This window comes from Talpa occidentalis, unplaced genomic scaffold (genome assembly GCF_014898055.3).
Source record: "Talpa occidentalis isolate TD23 unplaced genomic scaffold, MPIMG_talOcc4v2.1 talOcc4.4, whole genome shotgun sequence".
NCBI lineage: Eukaryota > Metazoa > Chordata > Mammalia > Eulipotyphla > Talpidae > Talpa > Talpa occidentalis.
Window position 1 is genome coordinate 141,827,410 of NW_023604295.1, and position 27,063 is coordinate 141,854,472.

A 27,063-nucleotide genomic window follows, 5' to 3' on the forward strand; every position below is an offset into this window, starting at 1 on the left:
CTTTTAGGGGGCGGGGGCAGGAGGGGAGGGATTGGGGTCAGAATGGGGGGGCTGCAATTGTATGGGGAATATAAAAATAAAATTTATTATTTAAAAAAAAAAAGAATCCATACCAAAAAATAAACTATTGCTAATTGTTGCAGGTCAGGAAAGAGAGCTCTAGAGAATCTGAGCTTAAGCCCACTACTCCCAAAACCTCTCAATTGAGTGAAAGGCACATTTTGATAATAAATTCTTCAGTATTGGAGTTCATTTTTTCATATTTGTACAAATTCAAATAGTTCTTCAAAAATTAAGGCTCATAAACTAGTCCTCTCAAATACTGAAATCAAATTGATACTCGCTTCCTTAGGACACAGAAATTGCTCATTCTTGAATTGAAAACAAGCCTCTGAAATGATTATATCCCCTTGGTATAATGAGCTACATTAGATGAAGTGACCCCAACCCATTATACTGAATGGAGGTTCTTTAAATGCAGCAAAGCACCTGGATGCCCAGCTCAAGTGGAACCAGTGAGATTACTGTCTTCCTTCAAATTAGATGTGGCATTGCCAGCTATTTGAAGTTTATTTTGTGGAAATAGCCAAAAATATGTTATTTTCTTTATGAGATCCTTTGGGGGAAGACTTTCATACTTTCCCAATATTTGTAGCATGAAAATCTGACCCTCAAACTATAGTTTCTTCTCCTTTTAGTGATGTCAAGGTTTTGCAGAAAACAAAACAATGTATAGGTCACGTGATTTATGACCTAGATCAGAATAATTGGCCATAATAGAAAATAGACTTGTCTGTATCTCATGTATCCACGCTGTATATTTATTCTTAATTTTACCCTGGAATGGACTTTACAAAAGAAAGAATACTGGCTTGATGTCAAAAGCTAAGTCTAGATTTTACTACTGACCCTGTGTTTGCCAGTCAATAAAATATTTCATTCCAGTTTTCTTCCCATTACCTTGAGTTGCTCTTCTAAAAGGTTAGTTTTGAAGAGATGTGAAATAAATGATATTTTTTAATAGACAAAGAAATTTCTCATTAATATTATAGTACCCTTTGTTAGTGCTCACAGTATTAAACGGTATTGAAAAATGATTTGAAGGAAAATGGTAAAGAGTATTCTTATGGTTATATGTCACCTCATCATGACCTGTATGGTTTTGTTTGATTCATATGAAACTGAGGCATTCAAAATACTCCCTCCCCCAAATTTCACCATTAGAGAATCAGTTTTTAGGATGAGAGTATCATGTTTCCATGAGCCCCTGTGAAATTGCAATTACACCTGGAGTGTTAACATGTTAAGCTACAGTCACTTTTACAATCATCAGCCAAGGTGTTAATCATAGCAAGTTTATTTTATTTCTTTCCAAGTCCTACAGAAAAAGCAGGTCCCCTCCCCCCTTATTCTGCCTTTGGACATGAGGGTAAAACTACTATTCACAAGCCAAATTTCTAGTGCAAGTAATTAGCACACGGCGTCTCCAATTTCTCACCTCCCATTAACTTCTCAACTCTTTGCTCTTTAGCTTCTGACAAAGGACAAGTTCCTATTGCTCCACCCAGTATCATATTTTTAGTTCACATTCTGCTTAAAACCTTTTGGGCCACTGATCACTGTATTTTTTTTTCTTGAAATGCTTCCCCCTTTGCTTAATATCTCTCTTCTCTCTCTCTTTCACACACACACACACAAAACACACAACACACACACACACACACACACGAGTGCTCTTCAGTTTCTGTGATAGTTCATTTTATATATCAACTTGCCTTCATCCCAATACCCACATATTTGGTGAAACATTATTCTAGAGGGTTCTGTAACTTACTTTTTAAAGGAATTTGACATTTAAATCAGTAGATTTTAAACAAAGCAAATTACCTCCATAATACTGGTGGGTTTCAACTCATCCAATCCATTTCCCTAACAGAAAAAAAAAAAAAAAAAAAAAGACTGACTCTTCTGGTGTTATAGGACAGGGAGAGGGGTAGCCCAAGCCCCGCAAACCTGCCTATTCTACATGGGTTCTGCCATCCGCCGCATCAACACAAAACATAGGAGACTTTAATGGGAAGGAACTTTAATTAAACTAGGAAACAACACAGGTAAGGCAAAGAGTCTAGTTTCTAAATGAAGCACCCAAAGTTACCCATCCCCTCGTGGGTAAAAGTCCATCCATATGGGATCGGCCCAGAACAAGGCCCCAAAGTCTACCACAAGTCTAAAACATTTTCCAGTGGGGACCCACAGAAAAGGGTCACAAACAACTGGACAAGCCCGGAAGGAAAAGAGCAAAATCAACATCAAGATAAAAGCTGCCATTGTCACCTCCCCACGGGTCTCACCCACATCTGTGTCACCCAGTCCACGACCACAAGACAAGCGCAGTTTCTTTACGTGTTTCTAGGCTCCATGCGTCTCCTCCAGGTCTCCTGGCTCCATCCTGCTTCCTTCCTCAGTCTCTTCTGCAGCTTCTCCTCTTCCTGCTCAGCTCCACTCTCCCTGGGTGGGGCAGGGAACCTCCCCCTTTCCTGGAACCACCCTGTTACACTGGGAGAACTGATCTGCCAGCCCACTGCGTTTGGACTCCAACTGAAATTTTTTCTCTGGGCTTACACAATACTGTCCTTGTGTGAATGTTTGGACTTGTCAACTATTCATTATTTAATGAATAATTTCCTTAAAGTAGATAGATAGGTAGATAGATGTCAGACAGACAGATGCTAGATGGATAATAGATATATACAGTATAAAAATTATAGATAGATGGATAGATTGATAGATAGATATAGACAGATAAACATGTAGGTAGATATATGACATATAGTAGATGATAGATATGCATGGAGATATATAGATATAGATACACACACACACACACACACAGAAAAGCAGAAAGAGTTAAAGATATACACCTATGCAGACATCTAACATCTTATTGGTCATGTTGCTCTGGAGAAACTTACTGAACACAGTTTAATTAACCACTCTCCCCTGCTCAAATCTCCCCTGTTCATCTCATTCTACATAAGTGAATTGGCAGAATTGCAATCTTTTCTAAACACAGGTGACCAACCCATAACTGTATTTTTTTTTTATTTTTGTTTATACAAGAGCTGGGGTACAGGCCAGATGTGCAGGAGGGTGAGAGGATTCACCAGAGACAGAGAGGGGAGCAGAACAGGCGGACTGATGAAATACTCTGCTGAGGGGAGCAGCGAGCGAGGCAGGAGAGGTCTGCTGCACCATGCGGGACCCTCGCTGGCTGGCCGGGATCAAACTGGCGCTGCAGAGGCTGTGGACAGCTTCGCAGTGCTGCACTCAACTGCCTGAGCACCAGGGAGGCCTCCATAACTGTATTTTGAATCCTAAACTTTGAATTCTAATTTCCAACCCCCTCACTGGCACTGCCATCCATGTAAGTGTCACCCAGGGATTTCAAAGTCTAAGTGTACAGGTGCACACTCATCTTTACTCTCATCAGTTCATACTTTATCATAGAAACGGAATGTCTATTAATGAAGTCATTAGCAACCTGAACCAGAAATATGAGTTGTCCTTCAGTTCCTTTCAAACTTGACCGTATCCCCATTCTCAGATCCCCACCCACACCATTCTCTCCCCTGGCATAGTCTCATGACAGGGAGATTCTTCCTTTTTCTCAATTTTATTCTTTGGCCTTATTTCAGCTTCTCATTATATATGAATTAAATGAAAATGCAATCTGAATTCTGTCTTCCCATCAGATCTTGTGGTTTTATTTCCTATCTCCTACTGTGTTTAAAAATTTGGAATTATTTACAATTCCCTGAACTGGCTTATTATTTTCTACCACTATGATTTATAAGTGAGCTATCAGGTCCCGGGTATTCCTTTCTCTATTTAGAAAATGCCTTCCCACACTTGAAGATGCTGCTTAAATAACACTCCTTTCATCAAGCCCTGCTAGACCCTCCTTTCCAATTTTTGAACTGATTACTTTGTATTTAATGCTGTACCTTTCTGCCTACATCAAATACTATGATTCCTGCTTATGTAAAACACCCTTCTCTGTCTGGATCTCTATTACCCTGTGAGGCCTTTAGGGATAGGAACGGAGATTCGTTCATCATTCTGTCCCCGTGTTTAACAGACAAGTCCCTCATGGTAAGTGACAGTGAGGGTTTGTGTACATGCATGATCAAGGAAGAACAACTTTTAAATGACCTGCAAAATGTAACCCTATAATAAGTAAATGAAACTATCTTTTTAAAAAAGACTTATTTATTTATGCATACAAGAGCTGGGGCACAGGCCAGAGGTGTGGGGGTGGTGAGAGGATTCACCAGAGACAAAATGGGGAGCAGAACAGGTAGATTGACAGAAGTACACTGATGAGGGGAGCAGCAGGCAAGTCAGGAGAGGTCTGCTGTGCCAATTGGGTAACTCCCTGGCCGGGGATCGAACTTATGCTGCACAAGCTGAGATTGATTCATAGTGCGGTGCTTAACCCCTTGCACCACGAGGGAGGCCCAAATGAAAGTATCTTCATGTTTTCAATAGACAACATTACCTGACCAGAATGCAGTGATGTTCAAAATGGAATCCTTCAAAAAAGATGGGAAATGTTAAAAAATAAAACAAACAACAACAACAAAAAAGACTTGAATGTTGATTTTTTTAAAAGAAGTCAGGATTTACAATTAGACAATTAATAAAACAGAATGAGTGAAGTTAGATCTCATCCAGTACCTCCTGTTGCAATCAAAAGCAGGCATGTGTGTGTAAGGAGTGTGTGTGTGTGTTAAGTGTGCATCGCCTTCGGTTTAAGAGCCACAGGCACAAATCTAATCGCAAATTCAGTTGCACTAGGATGCAAGCGTAACTTTTGTCCATGTAGCTGTAGTTTGTGCCTTTCTTCTGTTACTTAGCAATTTCGCGTGATCAAAGCCAATTCAGAATATTTTGAATGAATGCCAGGTTTCTCCCTTGAACCGCACCCCTTCACCAGAGATCGCATGGAGGTGTTGGATGACTGCATCGCAGCAGCAGCAACACTGTCCTCATAACTAACACAGTGCACGCCTGTATAAGGTGTGTTGCCATATGAATTTATTTAATCTTCACAAATGCGGGAGACAAGAAGGAAGGCTATTATTGCCATTGCAAGGAAGAGAAAACAGAGGCACAAAAACCTTAGGTGTTTCCCTAAACTCAAGCAGCTTGTAAATCATGAAGGGGGATTAAAACCTGCAGTTTCTCACTGCGGGCCAGTGTCCTTGGATGCTGTGATGCTCAGCGATGCTGAGACAGGGGAGCACTGGGCTCACTTCTCAGCTGTCCCCACAGACCCACCCAGCCCGCTGCCCCCCAGTTTCTTTGTATTCTCTTCAATCTTGGCCCTGCATTCCTCATACCAAACAAAGGATTCCTGTGTCATTGTTTAGTCCTACACAGGAGTTAACTTGTCTGAACTCACACTTCACACTGAGCGCCTATTTCCAGTCTGGCCCCTCTGCACGCCTTCTGCCTGCCCAGGGAGGGAGCATTCAAGCGACTTGATGTTCCAATTGTGTGGTTCATTCTCTAGGCGGATCCTTGCCGCTGGCAAATCCTCTTAAAGGTTCGTCTTTTTTAACAAATTTCAAATTTATCTTTTGACACTTCAACCCAATAAGGCTTTAGCTCTCTGCCACCTGAGCTATCTGTGGATTAGGAAAGGCCTTGAGTTCGACACCAGCAAACTCACAAAATGACTCCAATTCAGGGATCCTTTTCTCTCTGTGTCTGCCTGCCCCACCCCTGCCCCCCACCCCCCCCCCCCACCTCCTGCAAGCCCCCTGCGTCTTCCCTGCACATGTGGCCTTAAGAAGTCTGCCTGGGATGTAGGCAGAGTTTATTCTTAGACTTGGGGTCTGTTCTTTCTTTTTTTTTTCCTTGCACTTCCAGAATTTTCCCCTTGAATTTCCAGCTTCTCAGGGAGCACTGCTTTTCCTTTGCCATCTTTAACCCAGCCAGTAAGACTACATTTTTCTCCCTCTGTAGCCAACATTTTTAGGGAAATACCCGATAAGAGAGCTAGAAACTCACAACTTTCTCCCTTCCTATTCCTCCTATTCAAGGAAAAATAGACTTCTGGAAAGACTCTGGAAAGACTTCTTTCTGATTTTAGGTACTTTTCCATTGGTTTTCCACCCCTGAATTCTCATCATCACCTCAAGCAGTAGGATATTTGTAGGTTTTTTTTTTAACCCTAATTCTGGGAAGTGTGTTTGGGGAAAAGAGCTATAAACTCCCTCCTCCAGTTCAGTTTTCCAAAAATCCATCCACTTTGAATAGTGGTTAACATTGTGTCCAGACTCCATCACTGTTAGCTATGAAAGGTTTGCCTGACAAGGTCGCTGCTGCCATTACGGGAAGACACGCAAATACAGTTTTTTATTAATAGTGTATATAATGGACAGAAGTATAGATAATGGTACAAATCACTTTGCTTTGGAAGTGGAGAAGTATGGAAAGCTGTCTCACTGGGCTGTCGCTCCAGAAGCCACATGCCATGACTTGGTGGTTCTACCTTCCATTTGTCCATGCCTGAGCGTGAGGGTGTGCATAGTGTAACAGGGGGGTCCCCAGGAAAGGGGGAGGTTCCAGGTTCCTGCCCCACCCAAAAAGGAGGGTGGGGCTGAGCAGGGAGAGGAGAAGCTGCAGAGGAGACTGAGGAAGGAAGGAAGCAGGATGGAACCAGAAGGAGGCCTGGAGGAGGCACCTGGAGCCTAGAGACACGTGAAGAAACTGCGCTTTGTCTTTTGGTCGTGGACGGGGTGACACAGATGTAGGTGAGACCCGAGGGGAGGTGACAATGGCGGGTTTTGTCTTGATTTTGATCTTGCTCTTTTCCTTCCAGACTTGTCGGGTCGTTTCTGCTCCTTTTCTGTGGGTCCCCACTGGAAGGTGCTTTAGACTTGGGGCAGGCTTTGGGGCCTTGCTCTGGGCCAATCCTGCTTGGGTGGACTTTTACCCACGAGGGGACGGGTCACTTTGGGTGCTTGATTTAGAAACTAGATTATTTGCCTTTCCTGTATTGTTTCCTATTGTATTAAAATCCCTTCCCATTAAAACCTTATGTGTTTTGTGGCAGATGGAACCTATTTAGAGCAGGAGCAGGCAGGTTTGCGGGGTCTGGGCTGCCCCTCTCCCTGCCCTGTAACAGTAGGACCCATTTTGCCAGGACAAATGCAATTTCTGCTAAGGTTGTCGGGGTCAGCCCTTCAAGCTATGAATTTAGGGGCTTGCCCTGAAGCTCCTGGCAGCCTTGAGTCATCATGCCAGGAGGATCAAGCTGATCCCACAGAATGGCCATGTTGGTCGGACAGAGCAGAGCAGATGGAAATGGCATTTAGCTGCATCCCCAATAACTAGCTGTGGATCCAGGTGTTTTCACGAGCCGGCCCCCGCCCCCCACACACCACTTAATGCTTATGCTTTCTCTATATTTCCCAAAGGGATGCAAGCGAGGACATACACAACATTCCTGTCTTTTTAGTTTGCACCGAACTAGCTACAGTCAACCAAAAGGCTTCCACTTTCTGGATGCCAGTGCCCACAGGAAGTGTGGACTGTGGGTGGACAGTATCAGAGTTGCTTGGAGGGCTTGTAAAATATGCAGGGTCCACCCCAGACCAGGTAACTTAAAATGTTGGCCGCAGGGCCCAAGAATTTGCATTTGTAAAGCTCTGCAAAAGCTCTGGAGGCTTGTTGCCAACTGAGGATAACCAACCCTCCGCCCCCCAACCAGGGCTATGATGCCTCTTGTTGCTCTGCACTTGAGGGAGGGGACAGTTGGTGGCTCCTGTTAGAGGGGGAGTCACTGAGATCTACATTCAGATGCCCAAAGGCAGAATTTGTAGATATTCATTCTATACCCAGAGGTGAAGGGAGGCTCAGTACATAGGACATTTAACATTAACTTTACTTACCAAAGAGAAGACTGGGCTTAAGCCCTCAGGGAAGCAATATTCTGACAAGTTGCCTGCAATTTGAAGAACTCTTATGTTACATGGAAAAAATTACCTAAAACTATGTAGATCTCTGTTTTTAAAGGCCCGTTTTCTTAAACACAACTGCTTTGCAACTTAGAGAATGATACAAATTTTTCACTGATACGTCTTGACTTTGAATAAATATTGTTAAGCCTTCCTAAATAACTGTGGCACTAGTGAAATCAGATTACTTTCCTGTAATAAGATAATGAAAATGCAATAATAAGCCCAATTTAATGGCTGACTTTTAAAATGTTAGCATTTTTCCTTAAGTGGAATTGACCTTGTCCCAAGGCCTGTCACAATATTCTCTTTTGGCTATGATGAAATATTACTACAAGATTATTAACATTTATGTGGAAAGGTAAATGGTTTAAGGCCACTGACACGCTCACACATGCATGAAGGGATGGTTTCATGTTTACGATGGAGACTTAATAATTACTACTTGATTAGATCAACACTTTTGGAAAGATGGAAAAGGATTACAAAATGAGAGCACTTTTCTGTTTGAAAAAATTGATCAAATGCCCTCTTAGGCTAATTCATCCATGGCAACCAGATCTGGCCCAGAGTTCTATATGCTCAGCTTCCATTGACATCATAGAAATTTGTGCATGAGTTACTGAGGTTAGAATTAAGCCCTAAGGAAATAACTAAAGATTTTTGGTGAGATATACTTGTGTGATTAAATAAAATCATTTTTATGGGCTTTGTTTTCTTGTTTTCAGACTGTCTCTTATGAAGATAAATAGCCTAAGCACATGGAGGTTAATATTGCTTTTAAGCTATTTGTCTCCATTTGGGAACTAAATGCAAAGAAAAATGAATGTTTTACCTCTCAGAAGCTTTCTTCAGTTAAATGTTTCCACTAAATCTAGAGTCCAGCAAACTTCACCAATTTCCCAGGAATGCACATTAATCTCCACCAAATATTTTGGAGAGCAGTGGAAAACCCCATCTAGAAGAAGAGCATTAACTATGCAACTATTTGCCCCCTTTGGGTGCTGTTATGAACCAGTGAAGCAGCTTCCCTCTGTTAAGATAAGGATCATAATAATCGTCTTTAAAAAAATAGATGATGTTTGCACCTCTTAATAATACAAAATGCAAATCCAGCCTTTGCTGACAATTTAGAAGCAATAATATAAAAAAATAACCAATTAATCTAGCATTGAGCTAATCTAATTGTTTTCACTTAGTCTTTATGATTCATTAACAGGCTTAGGTTGTAGAAGAGAGACTATGGGGAAGGGTCAGGGCTAGGCACTGTGGTAACACTTGATACTATAACCCCAGCTTGCTCTTAATTTTTTCTCAATTTTGTAAGTGAGGAAATTGAAATAGAGTGAGGTTAAGAAATACATTCATTAGACCCAGCATTCAAGTTCTTGTTCTATTTAATACACAAGGACACCTTACAATTAAATTTAAAAATAAATTCAGAGGAACAATTTTCAAAATTCAATTTTAGGTAGGTTTGGATTTTCAAAATGGGTCTTGGAGAAACACAAGCAAATAAAGATGAATATTTTTCAATTCTCTGTAGAGATGAGGACTTTACCTTCTCTGAAGAATTACAAAGAAAAATTAGGAAAGCATTGTATATAAATTGTTGTAAAAACAATGAATGACTCAAGTATAGAGAAAGACAAATGATTAAAAATTGATGTAGTTCATGGTTAATTTTTATTTGTAGTCTACACATCACATGAAGAGTTTATAAAAATTAATAAAGTTCAGAGCCAAATAACTAAATTAGCATAAGGTAGTTAATTCATAAAATAGAAAGTGAGTTACTGAAATAAGCATTTCTAATAAATAAATATCAGTTTCAAAATCTGTGTTGGCATTGTTAATTATAAAATTTAAAAAATCCTCAAGTAAAAAAATATATAATCAAGACTGAGGTCAAATAACACACTCATTGTCATTGACATTATTATTTTTATCAGTTATTTAGTTCACCCAGCTTTATTTAATCTTTAGCTATTTAGGTCATTTGTTTAGATACCAATTCCAGAATAAAATGGGCTTAAGTAAAGTAAATGTCCATTCCTCTTCTGTAAAATAAGTCCTGAGTCAGGCAATCAAAGGAACATACAATAACCCCACGCTTTGTAGGGATCTAAGTGTCTTTTAATTTTATTTCATTACTTTATTAATTGGATTCCATTCTCAAAGCTGAATCATTGTCTAAGAAGGCTGCTGGGGCTGTAGCTATCACCTCCCTCTTCCAGGTATCAGGAAAGCTGATGTAGGAAGGAAAAAGGACAACCAGCCCACTAGGTTATATTCCTTTAAGCAGCTTCCCTGGAAACTGTGTCTAATACTGCTGGTCAGGATTCACCTGTGCATCTAGCATGGCTATACACCTTTTGCATAGGAGGCTGAGCATTATCTTTGAGGTGGGTTCCTAACACTCCAGCTAAAATGCAAATTATGTTCCTGAAAATGGGCACAGCTGACAACAACTATTAGTTGCATTTTTTTTTTTTTTTAACAAATGTTATTGAGCATCTAGTGTGGCAAGCAATACACTAGGTCCTGGTGTGAGTGATGAAAAACACAGTCGCTGGTCTCAAATAATTGGGAGGCTGGTTGGAGGAGATATATTTAAACATGAATGGTTTATAGAGACATTACAAATATCGATAGCTATTAAATATGTACATATGTTGACCTATTTATTCTCTTGTCGGAGTGAATCATAAGGAACTAATTCAAAAATAAAAATGCATAAGCAGGTTTATTGCCATGTGGTTTATGATAAGAAAATTTTATCTATGGCTTAAACAGGCAAACTCCAACTAAATTTGGGTGAATGTAATCAAACATGATACAATCTCTAACTTTATAGTATATCCACAGACTAGGAACATATTTTCAGGACTCTATGGCAGACAAAGGGCTGGTATATGACCATTATGTTGTTAACTGAAAAAAACAAGCTATTCATTATTTCTGTATTTTTATGTAACAAGCCAGAACTTATGTGTATCTGACTCAGGACTAGAAAACATCACAAAAAAAGAAAATAATTACATCTGTGATGATGAAGGTGTTTTGTGTGAGTTCTACGCTTTATTTAGATTTCTGTTGCTTTTGATCTAATATGGACTTGTATTTCATTACTCTACATAAAAATTTATAGATGCAGAATTGAATGCAAAAACTGGCAATTGCATCTCTAGAATTTGTTCTGATATCTTATTGCACAGGCACACACACACACACACGCATAAAATAGCAATTTAGAAGCTGTAACCACTGAGCCACACATCCACATATTCTATCTGGTAAAACATGTTATCAAGGTACATTTGGTAAAAGAGTTTACAAAAATAAAAAGTTTAAGATGTAAGTCAGTATAGATTGATGTGTCTATGAACGTATGTCCCTCTTTCTTAACCTAATTTATATATTTATGAGCCTTTGGAGAAAAAAAAAAAACATTAAGTTCATTACTTGCTAGACAAACTGCTTGGTCCCTAAATAACATTTTCTATTAAAAGATTAGAAAGGTCGTTTGCTACCAAATGATTCTCTCCTCTAGGTTGATAGTGCTTCTCACTAAATGACCCGCCAAGATACTCCAAGTTGATGCAATAAGGGAGTTAGAGAAAAAGAGTCTTGCTCCTCCCAGAGAAATTAGCTGCAGACAACAGCAACCAGAATGTTCTTGTCATCACTTTTATCCATAATTTCAGATAATAAAGTGCCTTTTCAGAAAAGTTTTCCATCTGTGCTTATGAAGAGCAATGAAGAATTATGATAAAATTTTCAAGATGCCTCTGTATTGTTAAAGATATCTAGCCCAGTCTGAAAACCCTGTTTAAGTGAGGCAGAAAGCAATTTTCTAAGATGATTTAATTCGTTATTTACATTCACTTGAAGCAGTGGGGTTGATTTGCATTGTTGTCAAAGTTCTAATCGTATTCAATATTCGTGTCTTCAGGATTTTCAGGGAATAAATATATTCAGAGAAAACTTAGTTCCCTTATTGACTAGTATGTTTTCTCCTTTAAAAGATTAATACAGCCCAGTCTGAATGTTAGAAAAACAGTTCAGAGTTTATATTCTGTGTTGAAGATAGAAGCATTTTATTTTTTTTTCTTTTACCTGGCATATTCAGCCCATTTACATTTTTTTAAATTTAAATAATAAATTTTATTTTTATATTCCCCCATACAATTGCAACCCCCCCATTCTGACCCCAATCCCTCCCCTCCCGCCCCTCACCCCCCAAAAAGTGTCTCTGGTTCATAGTTTTTTGTTGATTTTGATTTTCACTTTCTTATATTCATTTTCCTGGTCCCTTATTTAAGTTTTCTAGATTCCTGCTATGAGTGAGACCATACGGTATTTTTCTTTTTCTTTTTGGCTTATTTCGCTGAGCATGATCCCTTCCAACGCCATCCATGTTGATGCAAATTGCATGTGTTTATCTTTTTTGAATGCTGAGTAATATTCCATGGTGTATATGTACCACATCTTCTTGATCCAGTCATCTATTTTTGGGCATTTGGGCTGTTTCCAAAGCTTAGCTATTGTAAATAGTGCTGCTATAATATGCATTGGAGCAAAGAAAGTTTGTTCAATAAATGGTGCTGGGAAAACTGGGTCGCTACATGCAAAAGAATGAAGCTTGACCACTACCTCACACCATACACAAAAATCAACTCAAAATGGATTAAAGAACTAGACATAAGACCTGAAACCATAAAATACATAGAAGGAAATATAGGCGAAACACTACGGGATTTGCACATCAAAGACATCTTTACAGACACATCACCCAAAGCAGTGATAGTGAAGGCAAAGATAAACAGCTGGGACTACATCAAATTAAAGAGCTTCTGCACAGCAAAAGAGACAATAACAAAAACAAAGAGAAACCCCACCAACTGGGAGAAGATAGAAGCATTTTAAAGGTAGACCATTCAAAGGTTGTTCTGGTGAGGCAGCGTATGTGCAGCTGCAGAAAAAGCATCATCTTTACCTTTGGAGACTGGTTGGTTCAAGTCATTTCCAAGTTATTAGAAGGTTTATTTCTGTCCAGCGATTTTTTTTTTTTAGCAAGCATGTTTATTACTTTTTTTCTTTTAACTGTCACTATGCAAGGACATTCTTTATTTTATTTTATTTTCTTACATTTGTTGTTCATTTTTGTACAATATTTGATTCCCTCTCCCCTCAGGTATAGTCCTTAAAATCTCCCACTACCACAGCACCCTGTGAACCGTGGCCATAGTCCCTTGTTCTCTTCGCTCCCCTGTCTTGCCTGCTCTCCCTCCCCTACTGGATGCCTGTGAGCTAGAGTTTGCCAGCAAGTTTTGTCTTTTTTTTTTTTTTTAATTTTTTGACCATGTGGTCAATTTCCCTCTATTCCTCCTATGAGTGAAACCATCCAATATTTTTCTTTTTCTCTCTGACTTATTTCACTGAGCATAATCTCAGGGGCCTTCTTATTATGGGTTACACAATATTATTTCACAATAAATTGTACATCAGCCTGTGAGAAGCTCAAACACTGTTTCTCCCAAATTAAGCATGTCTCCTGACTAGAAGTCTGTCTACCTCGTTCCTTAAATTGTCAGCGTGAGACCGGGTGGGTTATGGGCAGTCTGCATTATGCCATCACTGGTTGAGGCTCCATTATAAGCAGGAAGCACCTGTTTATTCAGTTTCCACAAGGAACTGAGAGTCAGACTTGACTATAACCAAGGATAAACCCCCTCCATTGTGAATAGTTTTTGGAAGGAATACATTAAGAAATCTGTGTTCAGGACTATGTATTGCCTCTCAGGTGGGAAGAGTTCAGAAGTGACACACATAGATCTCAAATGGCTCTACCACAGGTGAGCTTATATCCTCGAGGCAGGACACAGATCTGGATGGTATTTACATGAACCACTTTCCATCACTTGTGTGCTGTACCCTTTTGAATTATCCCACAGCGGTCGCTACTCTGAAGAACGCCATTCCCTCTCACACCACTCACCATGCCTCGGCTTACTGAAAATTAATTCTACCCTAGGAAGTATGTTACCATGTGGATAGAATGACTCTCCAATGAGCCTCCTCAAATCTCCCCTGCAACTCTGACCTCATGCTCTTTAGTTTTACAAGGTTATTAATACAATTTTAAAAGACTTCTTTTCCAGAACTTATCTTTCTTGCAAGAAAACCTTTCTGTTTTCTTCAATCATACTGTCCCATATCTCGAATACCACTGCTATCATTTTCATTTTATGATTGGAAACGAGAGGTGTGTGTATATGTGTGTGAAATAAGCTTTATAGCTTCAAGTGACAAATCAATGATAGATTTCAGTAACAAATTCAGGAGTGTCTCCAGAGAGTCAATAGAACCTCAGACTTTCTCCTTCTTTATTTTATTTTATTTTTTTTAAGATTTATTTATTCATGCATACAAGAACCGGGGTACAGGACAGATGTGCAGGACGGTGAGAGGATTCACCAGAGATGGAGTGGGGAACAGAACAGGCAGACTGACCAAATACACTGCTGAGGGGAGCAGCGGCGAGACAGGAGAGGTCTGCTGTGCCATTTGGGTATCTCCCTGGCTGGCCAGGATATCCATGGGGTATGCAGCCCGAGACCACAGGGGATGCCTGAAACCTTGGATAGTACCAAAGCCTGTATATGCTATATTTATCCTATACATACTAAGGATCAAATTTAACTTTATAAATTAGGCACTCTAGGATATTAACAACAATAAAAAAAGAACAATACTAGTGATATATTGTAACAAATGTTGTGTGAATATTATCTTTCTTGCCTTCTCAAATATATGACATGTAATATTTTCAGACTTCATTGAACCATGGGTCACGGAAACCATGGCTAAGCAGGGGCGACTGTATTTGCAAGTATAATTTCATTATGTGTTGCATTGACTTTTCAAATGTTACCACCACCCCCCTTTGCATTGCCTTCCTCCTGTTCTTTTCTCTCTGCTTAATTTTCTTCCTATTCTCTTTCTCCTAAAGTGTAGTTGTCTTACCCTTTTTCAATTTTGCATTACCCCAATTCTTATTTTGTCATCTCAGATGTGAGCAGCTAGGTTGTTCTTTTCAATTAACTTGTTTTAAGTGGGACTACAAATCTATCTTAAAGATCTATTTTAGCTGTTCTCTGTAGTTTCTGTTCTTCTCACTCCTCATTCTGTGATATCTTTAACCCTTAAGAGAACCTTATATGTGAAAATGAATTAAGAAAATGGTGGAAAATTATTGCATAGAACAGATGTTCTATGTTAAGAACAATTTGATAGGGTAAACAATTAGATAGGGTAGGGACATTTGAGGCCACGTGGTCAAGATTTTTCATGTTTCAATAAACCGAGGTCTAGAGAGGATAAAAGACTTACTCAAGGCAACCCATGATCAAACTGGCACTAAGCCTTTAGCTATTTCAACTCAGATATTTATTTCAACACTCCAGGAATTCTAAGGGTACTACATCTGAAATAATGACTTTATGGGTTGATGGCATGAATGCCAATGATACCTTAGGGCTTAGAGCAAATAGGATGTTTTTGTTCACGAGGAAGCAAGGAATATGAATAACTGAATTATGTCTTTTTAGTGGATTCAAAATAGAGTGTTTCTATAGCCATAATTTTGAATGCTGGGATTCAAATGGCTTTAGGAACTTTGACTAGTTTACCCTACAAAGCACCAGATCAGAACTGGAGTTATTTGGCCCCCAGGGCTTTCATAACCTTGACTGATACAGAGACCTGACTTCAAAGGTTCTAAACAAGATTCTTCTTAGCGGTCACTTGCATCTGTAGTGGACCAGTTGCAATGCTAATGGCAGGTGAACGCAGGATGTTTTCTAAAGACTAGGGGGATGTAACATTGGACTCAGCAAGGAAGTCATTCTGTTTTCATATATGCTCTTGATCAACTCATCAAAACAGAGAAAAGTTCATGTACAACCCATTTCAGGTCTTTGTGAAAACATAGGCATTCACCTTCTGGCCGGTTGAGTTGAACTCTAACCTTAGAAACTACAGTATGAATGCAGTCAGAAAAAAAAATAGAGAGACAACTTGCCTTTCTCAGTCATGGATGACAAAGGATTCCAGGCAGTTTATTCAGTTCTGTCAAAATGATCACTGAACTACTAGCTTGCTCGGGCCTTCCATGGGGACTGGAGGTTTCGGTCATCCATTCACTCTCGCCCTCTCATCTATGCCTTTGGAAAGTGGAGCTCATCGTTTGGTGGAGGTTTTTTTTTTTTAGCTTAACACTTCAAAAGCCTAACATGAATAAAGGGACAAGGGATTGCTACTAATTATTTCACTAAAATGAGATGGATCTTATAGTTTTCTTTTGTGTTATTTTTTTTTTTTTTTGCCAAATAATTTTAGATTTGATTGTGATGACAAGCGATTCTGGCATGTAATTACAATTTTAAAGATAATACATTTTAGCATTTACAATAATGGAGCAGAATTCTTTTTTTTTCATTTCATAATGGTTCAAATATGAACAGATTTGATAGCGTGTAGAACGTTTATAAAGTTCTCATCCAACGTTAAGACTTAATAGCTTTGCAGACCTGATAGAGGGAAATGGAATATATTACAGAACACATCTCATTGAACTTTAAAACTAGCACTGATATTTGATAGCTTAAAAATAATCTTTACCAGGATTTGTTGTGGGAGGTGGTATCTTTGTTGATCTGCCCTTAGTAAGCACTTTGTGCAAATACGTAAAGATGCTTAGCATGTTGCTAATTAAATTGAATTGACGTACTTTGTGATATTATGTATGTGTCAATTAAAAAACAGTGGAGGTTCAAAATTCACTAGTATACAACATTCACTAGTAAGTGTACAAAAACATTAGGCAAATCGTAACAATCTGTGGCAATTAATACTTTAAAAATATTAGCCTGTTTAATCTTCACAACTGTATGTAGTAGATTCCCCCTCCCACCCACTACAAAGATGTGAAAACAGAAGCACTAGAAGTGTACTCACTTAGCAAATTGAGGACCTGGATTTAGGCCAAGGCAGTTTGAATCCCAGGGTCATGTGCTTTGCCACTAAATGCACAGAAAACAATGGAATAAAACACAGAAAATTTAGTATATGTAAGCCTGGTGGGAATATAGTTTTAGTTTGTCCTTACACTAAATTATGTTGCATGGCTTTAGATTATCTGTAAAGAAAGCCTGTACTAGTTAGCACCTTTGTAGATAGATTGGTTACTTCCCACCCCAACACACAAAATTCCTATGTTGAAATCCTAATGTCTAATGTTATGACATTAGGAAGTGGGAATCCCTGAAAGGTGATTACATTATGAGGGTGGATTCCTCCTGAGTGGGATTAGTGCCCTTATAAAAGAAATCCTGGGGAACATATTGGGCCCTTCCACCATGTGAAGACACAGTGAGAATATTGACATAAATGAAACAGAAAGCAGGCTCTCATCAGACAACCAATCTAGTCAGTTCCTCCATCTTGGTCTTCAAACCTCCAAAAGTGTAAGAAATGTTCACCAAAATTTTAGCCAAAAATTTTAGCCACCCAGACTAGAGTAGCCTCAATCACTAAGACAATATCTAATTTGAAAAAGCAAAATTCCTCCAAAAATTTGAAGCAAAGAGTATATATTCGTTTTGTATAGCTGCTATAACAAATGGATTTAGAACAACATATATTTATTTTCTTATGGTTTTGGAAGTGGGTAAACTGAACTCGAGGTGTTGGTAGGTATAACCCTCTAAAGATTAGAGATTCCTTCCATCTCCATGTCACATCATGTTCTTCATTCTTGTCTGTGTCCAGATTTCCCTCTTTAAAACTGCTGCCAGTTATTGGATCTAAAACTAACCCTAAGTCAGTATGAGCACATTTCTTAGTGATGTCACCTGCAAAGACTTTATTTCCAACTGAGTGTTTTAAAATAAGTGACAGTTCATAGAGAACAGGTCTTTGTTATATCACAGAATTCCTCTGTTTCTGAATTATAACTTACCAATAGTCCAGTTTCCTACTGAAGTATTGAGTTCCAGTTGGACATGAGTTTTGGAGGGACACTGTTTAACCCAGTACATGTGGGAATTTAATATAGAGGACAGTATTAAATGTTAGAGGACAACTTCAGGTCACCAAAATTAATCTTGTAGTCACTACTGACTAGAACGTAAGCTGCCAACAACAGAAATCAATCATGAGCCCCCAAATGGGGTCCTGACTAGAGACCAGCTAGTTAGTCATATGACGGAAGCTTGTCCACATCTCACCCCATCCCTTGAATTTGGTCTGTGAATTTGTCTTTCTTGACTGCAGCACCTCCGTCAGCACCACCATTATGTGGACATTATAATGCCTTATATAACAACATTTTATCTTTTGCACCACTGAAGTAAGTGCATGCAATTGCCGACAGGAAATACTGCAGTAGTTGAGACTCAATCAGGAAAACCAACTCCATGTACTTCATATAAAGACGAATTTAATACAGGGATTTGTTGCCATACTGTTGAACAAAGCTAGAGGAGAGGAGGGGTAATGTACTAACTAGAAACTAGAAATAACAAGAAGCAGCTATCCCTACTCTCCAGGTAGGAAAAGTAAGACAGAGTTAGTGGCATTACTCAGAGCCCAAGAGCCCATGCTCTGCACTGACACTGCTGGGTGGGGCAGTGCTGCCCCATGGCTCTTGGGATTGTTACCACTGCTGCTGAGCAGGAACACTAATTTCTGCAAGTGATATTGATGTAGGCCCAACTACTACTGCTCTAGCAATTTTAAAAATAAGTGAAGTTAATGGGGAACACAGCCTTGTTATGTTGCAGAATTCCTTTGCTTCTGACTTATAATTTCCCAATAGTCCAGTTTTCTAGCAAAGTATTGAGTTGTTATCATGTGCTGGAAGATCAAATTGAACGCATACCTCTAAATATGGTGGTTATGTTGCACCTGGTATTTGAATATTTACTGATAAATCAAAAGCTTTTATATAATGTTTACTGTTTTCTTCTATTCAATGGTATTTAAGTTACATAAATGGAGATTTGCCACATGGTTTATTATACTTTTTTTTTATCATTTTTAACTACCAGTGGGCTGTCTAAAAAGGGGTCAGCAATTTTTTTCTTTAAATAGTTAGAATGTAAATATCATTGTTTTTGTTGTTACAAAACCACTTAACACTACGTTTGTGCTGCATCACAGCTATAGACAGCATGCTCACAAATGGCTGTAATAATGATCCAAATAAACTTTATTTACAAAGCAGATGGCAGGATGGATTTGGCTAGTTCACGATGACCCTTGGGCTAGTAGAAGTGATTTCTACCATATCTGATATATCCACATAAGTTATAGAAAGGCTGATAAGATTCTATAATAAACATTCCTTAATTTGGGAACAAATTCATTGATTGTAAATGTTGTAATAACCAAGAGTAAGAAGGTAAATCACCACAATACCTCAAGGAATTAAGTAATTTACATACCTTATTTTTATCAATTTTTTTTTTCAACAAGTCATGAAGTAGACATTATCTCTGCATCACAAATGAAGAGATTTTATAGAATTTATGTTATGTAGTTAAATTCTTTCAGCAAGTAAATGATAGGTTTCAAACCTATGTTTATCTGACTCCATATATATTATTGCTACATTATGTCTTACAATACACGCAGTGCTAACATTTTTCCTGCTTTGTTTTCTACAATCACCAGAATTTTGAAATTAAAATCAAAACATGGTATTATGCCAGATTCATATGCCTCTTAAAATACAGAGTCAATTAGAGGATATTTGGGTCAGCTACACAAGAAAATGTAACTCTCTCTTTTCAACCAATACTTACTAGAGGAGACTCACTATGAAAGACTGAAAATTCTAGTTACCCTAGGAAATCATGGAGAGATGAAAGTTTAAGGAATAAGGCAGGACCTTGCCTTCACTGCCACCTGCTTGCCTAGTGTTCTGACAAATTGCAAGTCCTTACAGAGGCTCAGTCCCTAGAAGGTTAAACCTCTCCCTGATCACCCATCTCTGGCAAGTCTTGATTCAAACCCCATAACTTGGGGAGATAGGAGGCAGGGTAGGGTGGGGGAAAACCCATCTCCTCCACCCATAATTCAGAATCCTTTAGCTATCTGCACTACTATTGCCCTCAAATGCCTGAAGTTCTGTCCTAGCTTTGTGGAGTTGACTTGAGCTGAATGTGTCCTTGGAAACATGTTTTTTGATGAATTACCAACCTCCAAGCCAGTCTCCATTTAACTTAACCCTCCTTCCCATCAACCACATGGAGAGCCAGGAATCCTTCAGTCCGTTTTCCACCTTCTGGTCTGAATCTGCCTTCCTACATCACTGTTCCTAAGTGCTTCATCTCTGAGCTTTCTCTTTACCTTCTGCAATAATCTAATGTCTTCTCTCAGAACCATTTCATCCCTCTGCTACCGCAGTACACCCTTGATTATCCCTGGCGTTAAATTTGGCAAAAAATAATAATGAGATGAACACTGACACTCGCTAAGTGCTGCCTGCAAGTTATGTACTGTTGGAAGTTTATTCTTTATGACAACTCCACTCATGTCCATGAAATGGATCACCTGGGTCTAACAGTATTCAGTCAGACTATGTCTGTCTTCTGTGAGCCTAGTCATACATAGGCTAAGGAAGTGTTATGAGCATGTTTAAGGAAGGCTAGGCTAGACTATGATGTTTGCTAGGTTGGGTGTGTCAAATGCATTTTTGACTTACGATATTTTCAACTTACAATGGATTTTCAAAACATAAACTCCTCCTAAGAGGACGTAAATCTATAGTGTGATGATTATGTCTTTAAATGGGTCATGATTTAGTACCATGATCCTGTCTGTCTACAAAGATAAATATTTGAAGTACCTGAGTAAACACTATTATATAGTAAAACCTGAGCAATAAAAGGGTCTTTCACCATTCCAGGTTCTACCTTTTTCTCACTGGGGATTCAGTAGATTCTGAACAAGTCAGTATCATGACAGAAGAGCCCATAGTTTGCATGTAACAAGCAATAGTTCCATGAGTTGTGACTTATTCCTTGATTTACGGCACTAGTATTTTTTTACACTTTGTACTGAATTTCTGAAGAAAGAATGGCTATTTCAGTCAAGGAAACTTTCCAGAGCCTGCAATGGCATTTAATTTGGCTCAGCATATTTTGCCTGGACTGCAACCAACTATTTGCATTTGAAACATTTATTGATTTTGGCTGCTTGTCCTATCTCATCATGGGGGGAGCAGGACACTGTGTCTCCTTTCTGCTTGTGTACCTTGAAGGAAGGTCCTCCCTAGTGAGATGAGTTGACCCACTCTGAGGTAAAATAATCCCGTGTATCAGGTATAATTTCGATGGCTGGCATTATATCAGTTTGCACCTTTTAGGAAACACATGACAAAATGGAATTACAAAAGATTTATTGAGGAAAACAGCTGTGAAGAATAAAAGAGTGAACAAGAGAGTGTCAGTCCATGAGGACAGTCTGGCTCCTATGAAGAGAGGAGAATGTGGAGAAAGGAGGGTTGAGGGACAGGAGACTGGACAGCAGTAAAGCTTTGAGGCAGTCCCAGCTGGGCTGATACAGAGGCACATGGCAAAGTGTGCTCCTCTGAAGCACCCACACTGTGTAGAGAGAGGCAGGCTCTCCCAGTCCAGTGCCCAGCTGTGGCTGTGAGCCATCCAGGGAGAGTGTGGGTGAGCGCAAACACCGTGGGTGCAGTAGTTGCAGCATCTGAGCCAGGTACTGACCCTACACTACCCTCTGCACCTCTCTTGTATGGAGCTCTTGACTTCCTTGGGTGTGTAACACCTTTAGCTCCTACAAAGAGTGTCTTCCATTAAAACAAAAAAGGTAGAAATGTTCTCAGACATGGAAAACATTCAGTCTAGGTGCCTCAGTGTAATGCTAATGTCCGTCACATAATTCTGGGCATAAACATTGAAGCAGAGATAGAGTTATTCCAAGGCTAAGGATGAGAAAGTTAAGAAGAGAACTGTTATCCAACAAGTGCAATCCCAGGTAACTACCTAAAGAATGGAAAAATACTAATTTGACAGCAATATCTGCACTCCTGTGTTCACAGCAGCCCTATTCACAATAGCCAAGGTAAGGGAGACCATTTTTGTGCCTAAGTATAGAGGAGTGTTGGGAAAATATGGTATATATACACAGTGGAATACTACTTAAATTAAAAAGGTGAATTTTTGTCATTTGCAACAACATGGATGGAATTGGAGGGCTATTACTAAGCAAAACAGTGAGAAAGAGAAACAGCTAATGGTGTCACTTACGTGTGCAACTTATAGAAGAAAAAGGGATCCTCTAGAAGCAAACTGGTAACAACCATGGAGAGACTAGCCATGGAATCAAGGTTACAAGAGAGGCAGGGAGGACACCTAGGGAGGCCACATAATGACTGTGGTGGAGGATTTGGGTGACTGGTGTTGGGTGCTGTGTGAGGACATGCATCGAAGCAGATGCTATCCTGTTCTTTGTATTCACACACAATATTGTAAACTAATGTTGCTTCAATGACAACAGCAAAAATTTAAAAATGGAAGAGAGGTATGTCCCTGGTGGCACAGGGGTTAAAGACAGCACTATCAAGCTACCACCAGGCACTGCAGCACAAGTTCCATCCCTCAGCAGGCCAGGGAGCTACCCACATGGCACAGCAGACCTCTCCTGTCTCCCCGCTGTTCCCCTCAGCAGGGTATTTCAGTAGATCTGCCTGTTCTGCTCCCCACTCTCTGGTGAATCCTCACACACACAAACCCGTCTGCACCTCTGGCTTACACCCTAGTTCCTGTATGCATACATAAATAAATCTTTTTTAAAAAATGGAAGAGAAACCATCCTCACATTTCCCAATGGTTAGCATGCCCTGTTCATTGTAGTTGCTCTTGTGTTTTTGATGAAACTAAAGGCAGATGGTAGTCATTCCATTTTGGAGAGTGTCAGCCCCCACTTTGCTATTGCTGCAGTAATGAAATAATTCCATCTCTGCATAAACAGCTCCAAACCCTGATCCCTACAGACCTTGACAAATATCAGTAGCACACACTTATATCAAAGGCAGTTCCAAGGGTCAGCACATAATTTGAGAACTTGAATGCAAAATAAACCATAGATCATGGTAATGATCAGGATTATGGCAAATTCCTCATTCTTGATTTTTTGCAGAGGCAACTGTAATGGTTACCTCTTTTACTCAAATTTGTTCCTAAGAAAGACATTAAAAATAAAATGGGGTCGGGTAGGAGGGTAAATAAAATCAAAAGAGATAATTGTTTATGATCCACTGGGTATTGTCGCTATGGCTCAGATATCCAAGTCAATTTCATTTCTGTTTGCTTCTCCCTGAACCCTTTTTCAAAGGAAGGATTTTCACATATTTTAACCTAGAGGGTTGCACTTACATTTTACTGCAATATCAGAAAATGAGATCCTTCTTTGTTCTGATTGAAGAACACACGTATCTTGAGAAGAGCTTCTGGGGAAGTCTTCTGTAATGCCTTACGATGTGTGATGTATCAGTGAGCTGCTGAGTAGATTACAGTTTTCCTTTAAATAGATATCGAGATGTTACGTTCCTTATTTGATTTTTTTTTCAAGCAGAAAAATAAGTTTGCTATGACTTTAACATATTGGGATCATTTACAATGAAAGGGAAGATTGAAACACTTTAAATGTATCAGTCCATGCCATAAAAGGAAAGAAGCAAAGTGAAGGATAGCAATAACCCAAAGACTAAGCCAACAAGATATTCAATCAATTAATGTTGTGTTATTAGAATATTCCAGTGATTGCCAATAACTGACCTTGAATGATGTGATAATATTTATATTTCTTTTCGTCTGGAAAATCTCCTTATTTATCTCTTAACATTTACCCTGGTCCAATTCACCCATTGAATTTGACTTAAAATTCAATTACAAGAAATAATATCTATAAATTAAAACTGACTTTATTTCTTATACACATTTGAGGGATATTTTCCTTGAGATATTGATCAAGATGCTTAAGTCAAATATTTTTGAATGGTTTAATGGCTACTTTCATATTAAACTAACAGAAAAACAAATGATGCCTTTTTCACTTTTCAAAGCTGCTTGGGTCCCTGAATCTACCCTCTCTTGTGCCTGAGTCAATTTGCGACTTCTCTGGGACCTTCTCCTTAATTCCTCTTTTCCTGTTGGGATTTGCATCCTCACTGCCTTCCCATTTTGATTCTATTTCAAAGCTGTTTAAACCTTCCCATTTAATCTCATTGTCCTCTCTAGCAAATAATTTCATAATTATTATGAACTAATATATATATATGTATATTCATATTATGAAATAAATGATCCCAAATCAGAGTAATCCTCACTGTCTACATTCTTTGAACATTTTTTTCTTAAATCCTATCAATCAAATGTTTTCCAATAAGTTGGTAATTAGTAGTTGAAGCTCCTTTCTCTTTGCCTCATTCTCATAAGCTTCTCTTCAACATCGCACTATAGATGCCTTTTCCTTCCTCATGAACTTATTGTGACTTCCGAGGCCCCCTGCGGATCACCCACTGCCATTTTTGCTGACTTTGATAACACCCCTTCTAGGTCCCATCACCTTGCATTCTGTGAAACGACAAGTATGTGCCACGATACATATTCAGTCACCCGGACATGTTATTTCTGTTCTTGTAAAAACATAGTACGTGATACTCAGGCTTAATACTGTGAGCATTGCCTTGTCTGGACCAACGAGGTCCATTTGAGACATAGGATCAGTTGTACAAGAAAAGCATGCAAAAATCACACTCCCCCCAGCCCCCTGCACATCTTTAACTCCTGATTCAATGCTTAACAGCCAACAGCAGTCTGCCTAGCATTTCCCCCAATCTCCTGCTTACCATCAAAGATCGTATTTCAGATGCCAGAGAGCAATTTCCTGCACCAAGATAAGGACCCCATATAAAGACATGAACCAAGGAACACAATGATTTTAGAAACTCTTTGCCCAAAGACTTCATGTAGCGCAGTTAGCCTTTTAAAAATAATACATTTTATCATTGATATTTGAAACTGATCATTCCTTCCCATTCTGTTCTGCTAAAAGCTTTGAAAATGCTTTTCTCATATTTGCTAATTAACAAAGGACTTTGGAGCTGTTTGTGACTGCATTTGTTTATAGTAATAATGACCAACAATCCTGTGCTATGGGGATTCTCAAATTGTTACACTGGTGTCGGTGCTGTGATCACACCACAGAGAGGAAAAAAAAAAATAAAGTGCAGTGTGGTGGCCCAAAATGCAAACACAAATTAAACTTCTTTAATTTGTGTGGGGGGTAGATAAATAATGATTTGCAGCAACCAGGGATCTCATGTGGCTTTGTTCATGTTTTAATGGTATACTCCTCTTTGAGTCTGAGTAATTAAGTCTTATGACATCCCAGAAACCATAAATCCTGCTGAGATGTTTAAGCATAGCACAACCTCTTGATGTACAATCAAAATACTAAAAATTAAAAAGGACACTTCTCTGGTTGCTAACAAGCTTTTTTTCTTTTACCTTTGAAACACAATTGGATGTGGCCCACTCAAACTGGTTAGTCTCATTGTTAACTAGAAGTTCCTTTTGAAATTCATTGCCTTCAATTACATTTTTTAAAAGTATTTTAATTGCATGCCTGTAAAGAATAAAGATGCTCTAGGCTCCATTTGTTTATCATGGAGGGGCCTAAAAAATGAGGACAGAGCTTCCCAGCTCATGCAGGGGTTGCAGAGAGAGGGAGATGACTTTTAATTCGACAAGTTCAGAGAGATTTCTTAGTTTGACGCGCTCGGCAGGGGGTCTTTGAGAGCCTGGCAACGCTTCAGCATTCTGAGCTTTGAAAGTCTTTCCCCGCAGCAGAAATTGTATCAAAAGCCAATGATAATATTCCCTGCAAGGTAAAGCACCCTATTGAAGATTTCGAGAGCTGTTTATTTATTCATCACAGTTTTTCTTTTAGGACATATCAGGCATCTAGGTAATAATTCACATAGATGATAGAAAATGCAAAAAAAAAAAATCCTCATTAATCTTTCACCTTTCTCTTCTTCTACTTCTTTGTAGACCACATGTAGATATAAAATGTTCTTCCTGCTTATCCCAAACATATATATCTTTATTACAAATCTTAGTTTCTTCCCCTCTCCTTCCGTTTTTAAACAAAACTGCCATTTCAGTCTACCTTCTACCACCAGCTGCGTCTATAAGATGTTTATGGCCATTTCCTCCTGCTAAATCCTCAAAGTGATTAATTAATTTTACAGAAGTATGTGCTATTTCTCAGGCTCTTCGAGAATCTTGGTATTTTAAGTGTGTTCAGAAAGCCGTTTTCAAAGCAAATGTTAACAATCACGTTGATCTCTTGAAGGATATACATATTTTAAGGTTTTGTATTATATTTTGTGTACTTGGTAGGAAAAAAAAATGTTTCCCCTCTTTCGCTGTTTCTAGGGCAGAGCTGGGAATAAGGGACCGTGACAACCTCTCCCTCTTGTAACATCAATGTCTGCTATCCGTTTGGCAGAATCAGTGAAGACAATAACAGTTTCCCCTCGTTTTGTTTTTTTCTTCCATCTTTCATGGCATTAAAAGTGACCTTGCTTTGCAAATATCGGTGAGTGACCACAAGGGAAGCAGTTGCCATATAAGAGGAAGTTTTCTTGATTTAAAAAAAAAATGAAATAAAAAAACTATGGGGACTTATTGAGAGTGCAAAGCTTGCTACTGCAGTGTGTGTGTGTGTGTGTGTGTTTTCTTTAATGGAATCAATAGAGGAAAACTATGCATGCAAAAGAAACTTGGGGAAAAATCAGGAGCTCATCATATTTGGGCATTTTAAAGTACATTTTACTTTACAAACATAAACTAGGTTGTAGGCTATATTTAAATATCAAAAGTGTGAGAGGAAATCGCCATGCCAAGGAACCACTTCACGAACTAAATATCCA

General features: G+C 38.9%; 1 protein-coding gene across 4 annotated transcripts in view; it reads left to right on the forward strand.

Moving 5' to 3' along the window:
* TENM3 (teneurin transmembrane protein 3) overlaps positions 1–27,063 on the forward strand; it is a 2,290,771-nt gene that overhangs the window by 1,034,906 nt on the left and 1,228,802 nt on the right. The window contains exon 1 of one of the 4 annotated variants that reach the window (XM_054701059.1): positions 6,695–6,821. The exons of the other annotated variants lie outside the window; for them this stretch is intronic. The gene's annotated coding sequence lies outside the window, so the exon portion shown is untranslated. Of the gene's footprint in view, positions 1–6,694; positions 6,822–27,063 lie in introns of those variants that run through there. 4 annotated transcript variants of the gene reach the window in all.